The sequence below is a fragment of the Triticum urartu genome, chromosome 6A, assembly GCF_056163025.1.
Source record: "Triticum urartu cultivar PI428250 chromosome 6A, HENAU_Tu73, whole genome shotgun sequence".
Taxonomy (NCBI): Eukaryota; Viridiplantae; Streptophyta; class Magnoliopsida; order Poales; family Poaceae; genus Triticum; species Triticum urartu.
Genome location: NC_141878.1, coordinates 544,847,401 through 544,855,458, shown reverse-complemented (window position 1 = coordinate 544,855,458; position 8,058 = coordinate 544,847,401).

Below are 8,058 nucleotides of genomic sequence, written 5' to 3'. Positions count from 1 at the left end.
GGGTGCTCGATGCGGAGCTTCGCCAACTCTTCCTTCTGTTCCATGGAGAGGGCCTGCAGCATCTTCATTGAGGAACTACTATTCTCATGCAGCTTCTTCCAGCCGGCGTTCTTCTCCTTCAACAGGTCGATCTCGTGGAAGAGCTTCGCATTGTCCTCCCGAAGTCGCAGGATTTCGCCGGTCGCCTTCTTCTCTAAGGCAATGCTCTTCTTCAGCAGCATCACCAAGCCGGCGGTCAACTCCCCCTACTGATTGAGCTCAGCGGGCATGTCATCGAGGCTCTCCTTCAGCAACTCCATCAAGCCTTGGATGAACTCCTTCTGCTTATTGAGCTGATCGGGCATGCCGTCGAGGGATAACAACTCCAGCTCCGCCGGCTCGGCATGTTCGCCCCCGCGGCTAGGGCGCTCCTGGGAGCCATCGCCTGCCCGTGAGAGATCTTTCGAGGTCTCTGCATGGCGGCGAGCCCTCTCTTTTTTTCCGCAGCCTTGGTTGCCGCTCCCTTGTTACGAGTAGTTGTCGACCTAGAGCTCTGCTCACCGGCCATGGCAATGACGGATGAAGAAGAAGCACTTATGAGGAGGAAAGGTGGAGTGATTTTCGGTTAGGTAGTTCCCCTTTTTATAACCTAAGTACTAGCACTAGTACTAATACCTGCATAGTGGGAACATGTTCAGGTTTGGTACATACTACTAGTAGGTGTGAGCAGGCTTTTGAATGTGATGGGAACAAGGTAAAGATTAATTGATGGTTTTGGTTTCGAGGCCCGAAACGGCTCCCAATGAGTTTAGCGGAACATAAATTTCAAGTACTACACTGCTCAAATGCGTAAATATTATGTTACTGTCAAAAATTGGCACAAAATACGAAGGAGACCAATGGAAGTACTACTAGCAACCCACGATTTAACTACTAGCATGCGCGCAGTGGAGTAATAATGTCTTTCTTCCGCCCTCACGTCCACTCAATTTGCATGCGCTGTATTAATTGACCATCAATGAAGTGAATGACTTTACACACGTCAAATTATCACATGGGGTGGGTACAAAATTGCGTCCGTCCGTGTACCCGCGTGTGCGTGCGAGGAATGAGTGCGTGCATGGCGTGCGTGCACATCTTCGCTTCATGCATGTACCGCCAGTATGGCTCAGGGAGGACGAGTACATTCTTCTGGTACCAGTAGCACGTCACTGTGATCAATCCACGCAAGAAGGTCGCGACAACGCCTACACATGTGCCATGTGGCTTCATGAACTGTAAGAGAGACACTGTGTAGCGTGCCATTGGTATTCTAATTTACGTGTTTTGCACATACTCGAAGTACTAGTAAGGTACACGTGCATTGCACGCATCAGATTTTGTAACCAAATTATGAATAAATACCACACTATAGCATGTAAGCTCCGAGTCATATATGCCTGATGTATCCCTTCGTTTAATTCTTATAGTTCATCTCATTCAAAATCAATTAGTTTTTATAAAAAAAGCTAAGAACGCGGGAATAGGAAAAACATGGGATTATAGTGGAATGTCGTCTTGAATCCTACAGGATTGTACGAGTGTTTGATTGTGCATAGAAAAAACGCAGATACTTTCAAAGAGGTTTGAGTGGATGGGATGTTTCCTATGAAATCTAGTGCAAATGAATCATATGGAAAAATTCCTATGGTTTACAATCCTACGAATCAAACAACCAAGATAGGAAAAATTCCTAATGATTTGAATACTCCAAAATTCCTTTGAGAATCCTTTGAATCAAACAAGCCCTTAATCTATTTTATGATTCATGGAATTGTGTGTTGTAAAGCATAAAGTAAAAACAAATAATGACAATTCAACTAGAAAAAAGTTTGGCAGTTATGATACGGAAGATTCTAGAACAAAAGAGAACCACTGTTGTTTTGAGGTTTGTGCATTATGCTTAAGTTCAACCATGGAGTCTGCTAGATTGTACATGTGGCAAAATCCGGTGGGGGCTAGAAGATGGTGCGAGGGTACGAGTGGAGGGAGACTATGAAGGAATGCACACATGCGAGATCGATATTTAGAGAGGGGGGCGAACACGTGCGCTGATGCGCGCAGTGGCGGAGCCATGAAAAATAAATGAGCTAGGGGGCCAAGCATTGCTAATCCTTTATGATGAGGGTCAATTCATGAACTTAAACCATTTTTAGCAGCAATTGTCTAATGATCACATTCATATTAGCCTTGATATATAGTGATGTTAGGGGGGAGGGGGGCAGGGCCCTTACTGCCCCTGTCTTCGCCATTGTGCACGCGTCTGAGAGATGAAGCGGAAGGCATGGATGATGAGAGGGGGACGTTGGATACATAATTAATGTGGACAACCTCTTCAACCCGCGCCTTGTTAGCCCGAAATATTTAAGATATATCTGTCTCGTTGTGCTCCGACAACTCCCTCCATCTCAACCCGCACCTTGCTATTCCGAAATTACAACGCGCCGAAAACTCCCACCTCCTGTGAAATCCCGACACGCGAAATGCCCGTGGTACCCCTGAACCGAAAGAACCACCTCAAATCAGTGGGGGTACTTTCGTAACTTACCCCACATTTCGGACAAGCGCGTCTCTAAGCCATGGTTCCCCACTGCCATCCCATCCGCCCACCCATTCATACACCGAGGCCGCGAAAACCCGCGACGAAACCCCACACCCTGCTCCGTCCGCCACCCAGCCGGAGCCTCTTCCCCGACGACGTCGTCCACAGCAACACCTCGACGTCCCTCATCCACCGTACTGGATGAGGATCCGTTGTCGACCTCATCGTCCCGCCGGTTCAGCCACCCCGTCCTCCACCTCCAAGGAGCTGCCCCGATGTTCCCCTCGTCTTTCACGCCACCTCCATTCCCACACCGCCGTCTTCACCTGCACCACCGGAAGAGCATCATCATCACCATTTCCTCGGATGAAGTTGCGGCCTAACTGGCGCCACCAAAGAGGTTGTACACTAATCGCCGCATTTTCTTCTTGATTCGATCTCACGGTGCTGTCGGCGCTCGGTCCCGAGCCGACACAGTGCGGCTCCATCCACGACAGCGTCGCCGGCCACTTCCTCCACGGCGTTGCTCCCTCAGTGGCGACGTCCACATCAGTAGGACCTGCTGATGCTTTAGCTCTCGCTCGCGCTGCTGCTCTGCTCTTGCTCTCGGTCCCCTGCCTGATCTGCTCTTGCTATTGCTCTTGCTCGTGTTGCTGCTCTCGCTCTTGCTCTTGCTTGCGATGCTGATCCGATTTAGCTACACTTCACTCCGATGCCGCCGGGGTGAAGGAAGAACCAGCCGCAGCGGGGACGGGAGCTCGCTGGAGAGGTACCCCCACTATCTATCTTAGGGTTCAGGATGGGGCGGTGGTCGCCGGCGGTGGCGGGGCGTTGGCGGGGCGGTGGCGTGGGGATCACCAGAGAAAAAGCTCGGCACGGGGGGGGCTAGAGGGATGGCCGGGGCGGCGGCGGACCAGCGGTGGGGAGTGTTTTCGGGGCGGCGCACAGCCGGCCGCGGGCGGCGGGGGGCTGCTGTTTGGCCGGCTCAGGGGGTGGAGGTTGAAGATGAACCGCAGGCCCTTGATTTCGTATCCAACGGCTGCAAAATCGACTGACCAGAGATGAAAAAGTCAGTCGACCGACGTGTAGCCTCACCTTGCTAGTGCGTTCAGTTTCGACAGCAAAATTCAGTTTTGACAGTTAAGTTCAGTTTTGACAGTTAAGTTCAGTTTCGACAGTTAAATTCAGTTTCGACAGTTAAGTTCAGAGATGAGCGGCTGATGTATTTTACATCTAGCACTTTGTGGTTATGTATTTTACGTCATGTATTGGAGATGCTATTAGAATTCCACTCAGGTTAACGTTGTTCATTGTCTCTCTTGTCCTGCTTCAGCCTCGGCATCGTACAACTCACCGGAGCTGCTCCAACGACGAAACCCTCCATCACAGCGGAGCAGTACCTCGGGCTCCATCTTCAGACGCCTAAGATCTTCTTCCACTCCTCTGACAGCCAAGTCAGCCAGAGCATCCTCACCGGCCAACCCAATCACGCTGAGATCGACATGGCTTCGCCAAAGAGGTTGTACAGTTGTTGCATCTCTTTTTTACTCTACATGTTATATATATTCTCCACTGAGCACTCATAGTAACGGGAAATACGATTATTTTATCCTACTATATGACAAGCAGTGAGGTACCAGGCAACTTAGCTACCCGTGATGGACTCTCTTGAACGCCATCATTATTTATCTCTACGCGTTTGAGCTGTGCATTTGTCGATGGGCCTGGGAGTTGAGCTAGTATGGCAGTGGCCGGGTCCAAAGTAATAGAAGTAACACAAAAACATTTTTTTAGTGTAGGATTTTCCTTGCTCAAGCCTGCCTACTAGAATCGCCAGTGCTTGAAAGGAAAAGTGAATGAAAAACATCGGGATTGGAAAGTTTCCTATGGTACTACTTTTCATGAATTTGGTGCAAAGGAATGGAGCAAAGGAAAACTGTAGGATTTGTTCCTTTAGTGTCTCCTTGAAAGAAAAACCGTAGGAATTCTAATTTCCACTTCTCCTCCTTTTCATATTCCTATTCATCAAGCACAAGACTAAGAGATAGTAGCATAATAGCATTATAACCATACATTTTCTTGTGGTTTGACTTAATCTCACCATGCTTTTTTGCATCCTGTGATCTTCCAATTGTTGTGAATCAAACACACAGATTGGCAGAAATCCTGTGTTTTTAAATTCTCTGTTTTGCACGTGCATTCCTATCCTATTCCTGTTTATTTCCTATCCCTACATTGTTAGAATCCTCAAATTCAAACAAGCCCTTACTCAATTACTTCTGTTACAGATATGTGTCAAAGAAAACCTTGTGTGGTTTGTCCTACTCCTGCGGCGCTGTGTTCCACCCCAGCTCAGCTGCTCCAACAACGGAAGGGTTCACCACAGTAGGGATCCGCTCTGCAGACTGTCTTTCGCCGCCTCAGTTCTTCTTCCCCGCTGCCGGCAGCCACGGCAACTGCATTACCAGCATCAACTGAGCAGATGACCTTGAGGACTACACGGGTCCGCAAGAGAGGTCGCACTCTTCTGTGTCTGCTTATGTTATGCGTCGCTTAATATGATGACATGCTACATTATTGTCGTGTTCACCTATTAGACTCTGAGTCAGGTCCAAACTAATGCTGAAACTTGAGTTTTTAAATGGTTGTGGGGTACATATTGGGGCAGCAATCAGTACTATCTGTCTACTATCTGGTTAATCTCCGGTGTCTACTATGAGTTTCATGTTGGGTGCAAACAAACATTAAAGGAGCCATTATCTGTATTTTTTAACTAAAGCTATTATCTGCCTGCTATCATTGGTTTTGGGCCTATCCACAGTTTGCTACCATCACTCTGGATTTGTGCATGCACTCCTTACATAATCTCACTATGTTTTATTCCTATGCATGCCAGTTATTGTACACAAAGGAACTGATCATGTAGAGCAAAAGAGACGAGCCTTGCGTGGCAATAAAATTTCATGCAGACGTCGTTCCATGGTGGGCGCAAAGGCAGTCCCCCTCCACCCATTCCGGATCGTAATCAAGAGGAAGATAACTGTTATGAGGGGGATTCAGAAGGAGAAGACCACTCCTATTTACCCCATGAGGTCTTCGCTCTAACTTGGCATGCTGATGTTGGTAATATCATGCATATGGTGCCTTGCATTGCTTACTGTATACATTAAAGATGTCATCTGCTTAGTTTAGACATGCTTGTGTCAATGCCATCTGTTTAGTTTCTTTATCGTATATGTGAATCATGCAATGCCATCTTGTCTAGCCAGGCATCATATATGTGAATTTTGCAATGCCACCCTGGTTAGCCAGTCATCTTATATGTGAATTATATCATGCCATCATTTTTATTACGTGTTCAATTTGTCAACAATTTTAGTACATTCAATTACTCTTCCTGTGCATCAGCCATTTGGCACGGTCATGGAAAAATCTGGAGTGGAAACAAGGTCTTCAGAGCAGACAATGCTATCTGACGAAGCGCATGTCTTGCTGGTTACCGATAGCTCCTCAGAGGAGGATTCAGAGACAGATGACCAGTCATATTTGCCCCCCGAGGTGCATTCCCTAACTTGGCAGGGTTATGTTGCTCATATCGTGCGTATGGTATCTTGCATTGCTATGTCATTTGCTTAGTTTAGACATGCTTTGTGTGAATGCCACCTGTTTAGTGTCTAATTACCATATATGTGAATTATGCAATGCCATCTTGTTGCAAGACATTATATATGTGAATTATGCAATGTTATCTTGTTGCAAGGCATTATGTATGTGAATTATGCAATGCCATGCTATTTAGGCAAGCGTCATATATGTGAATTATATCATGCCGTCCTTTTTTTGTATTTCTCATTGCTTTTGTCTACAATGTTTGTATATTCAACTGCTCTTCCTGTGCATCAGCCATTTGAATTGGTGATGGAGAAATCTGGAGTGAAAACAAGGTCTTCAGAGCAGACAATGCTACCTGCTGAAGCAGATATCTTGCTGGTTACAGATAGCTCTTCAGAGGAGGATTCAGAGGTAGATGACGAGTCCTATTATCCCCCTGAGGTGTATGCTCAAACTTGGCAAGGTTATATTACTCATATAATGCATATGTTGTATTGCAGTGCTTAGTTTTTACATCATATACACAATATTGAATGCCATCTCCTTAGTTGACACATCATATATGCGATTGCCCTCTGCTCACTTCCTTAGTATATAAATCATATATTTGAATTATGTCATGCCATGATGTTTACATAAACAGCATGTATCTGAATTATGGCATGGCAACCCATTTTATAAAGACATAATATAGTTATATCATCTCATCCTGTTTACATAGTCATCATATTTAAATTATGTCATTCTATCCGTGAATTATATCATGCCATCATGTTTCCATCGACGGCATGTTTGTGATTTATGGCATGCCAACCACTTTAATAGACACATCGTATAGTTATATCATGTCATCTTGTTTACATAGTCATCATATTTTGAAGTATGACATTCTATCATGTTTAGTTAGCCATCATACATGTGAAATTGTGTCATGCTATCCTGTTTAATTAGCCATCATATATGTGAAATTATGTCCTGCTATTATATTTGCTTAGACAACATAAATGTGAATTATTTCATGCCCTATTTTCTTCCCTACTATCCATTGCACCTGTCTATCTTACAATGTCTGTACATTCAATTACTTTTCTTGTTTGTCAGCCATTTCAATTGGAGGGAGTGATGGCAGTATCTGTGGGAGTAAAAACACGGTCTTCAGAAAAGATCGTGCTACCTGTCGATGCAGATAGAACCACGGTCGTACTTGCCCAAGAACCAGCCCCACCACACATAACCCACACTCATGCAGATTGTACCCCTACCCAGTTGGACAGAGAACCAGCTACACCCCTTCTAACCCCAACCCCAGCAGATAGACACCCAGTTCCCGTTGACACAGCACCGTCTCCACCACAGAGCACCCAAACACGAGCAGTTAGTAAGGCAACTGCAGTGCCCACATCACGAGGACCACCACTCCGAAACCGAAGTCAACGCTTAAAGCAGAAGAAGAATTGTTCTCAGGTCGGGTTCCATAGCTATGGTTCATACTACTTTGCTCTTGCATCACTGTATTTACTGATACCAACTAATTTCAAATTTGAATGATGCAATTGAAACTCCAATGGCGCAACAGGTATGTTTTAAACCTGTTTCTTCAACGTGTCTGGCTGTTTGCTGTTGTAACTTGCTCTATGTTGATTTCAGTTTCAATTGAATAAACAGTTATGTTCTCATGCCATGCACATTACAAGTGTTGTTATTGTTGTGTAGTTTCCCACACTTATATTCTGTCTATGCTGCTTTGTCTTAAATAGATATGATTCGAACTGTATCTATCTTGATTTGGCAACATAAACTAGAATGATATAGACCATACAGTGACCATACTACACAGATATATGTTTGTTTCATGCTGTTATCCTGTCCACCTTACTACTGAACTG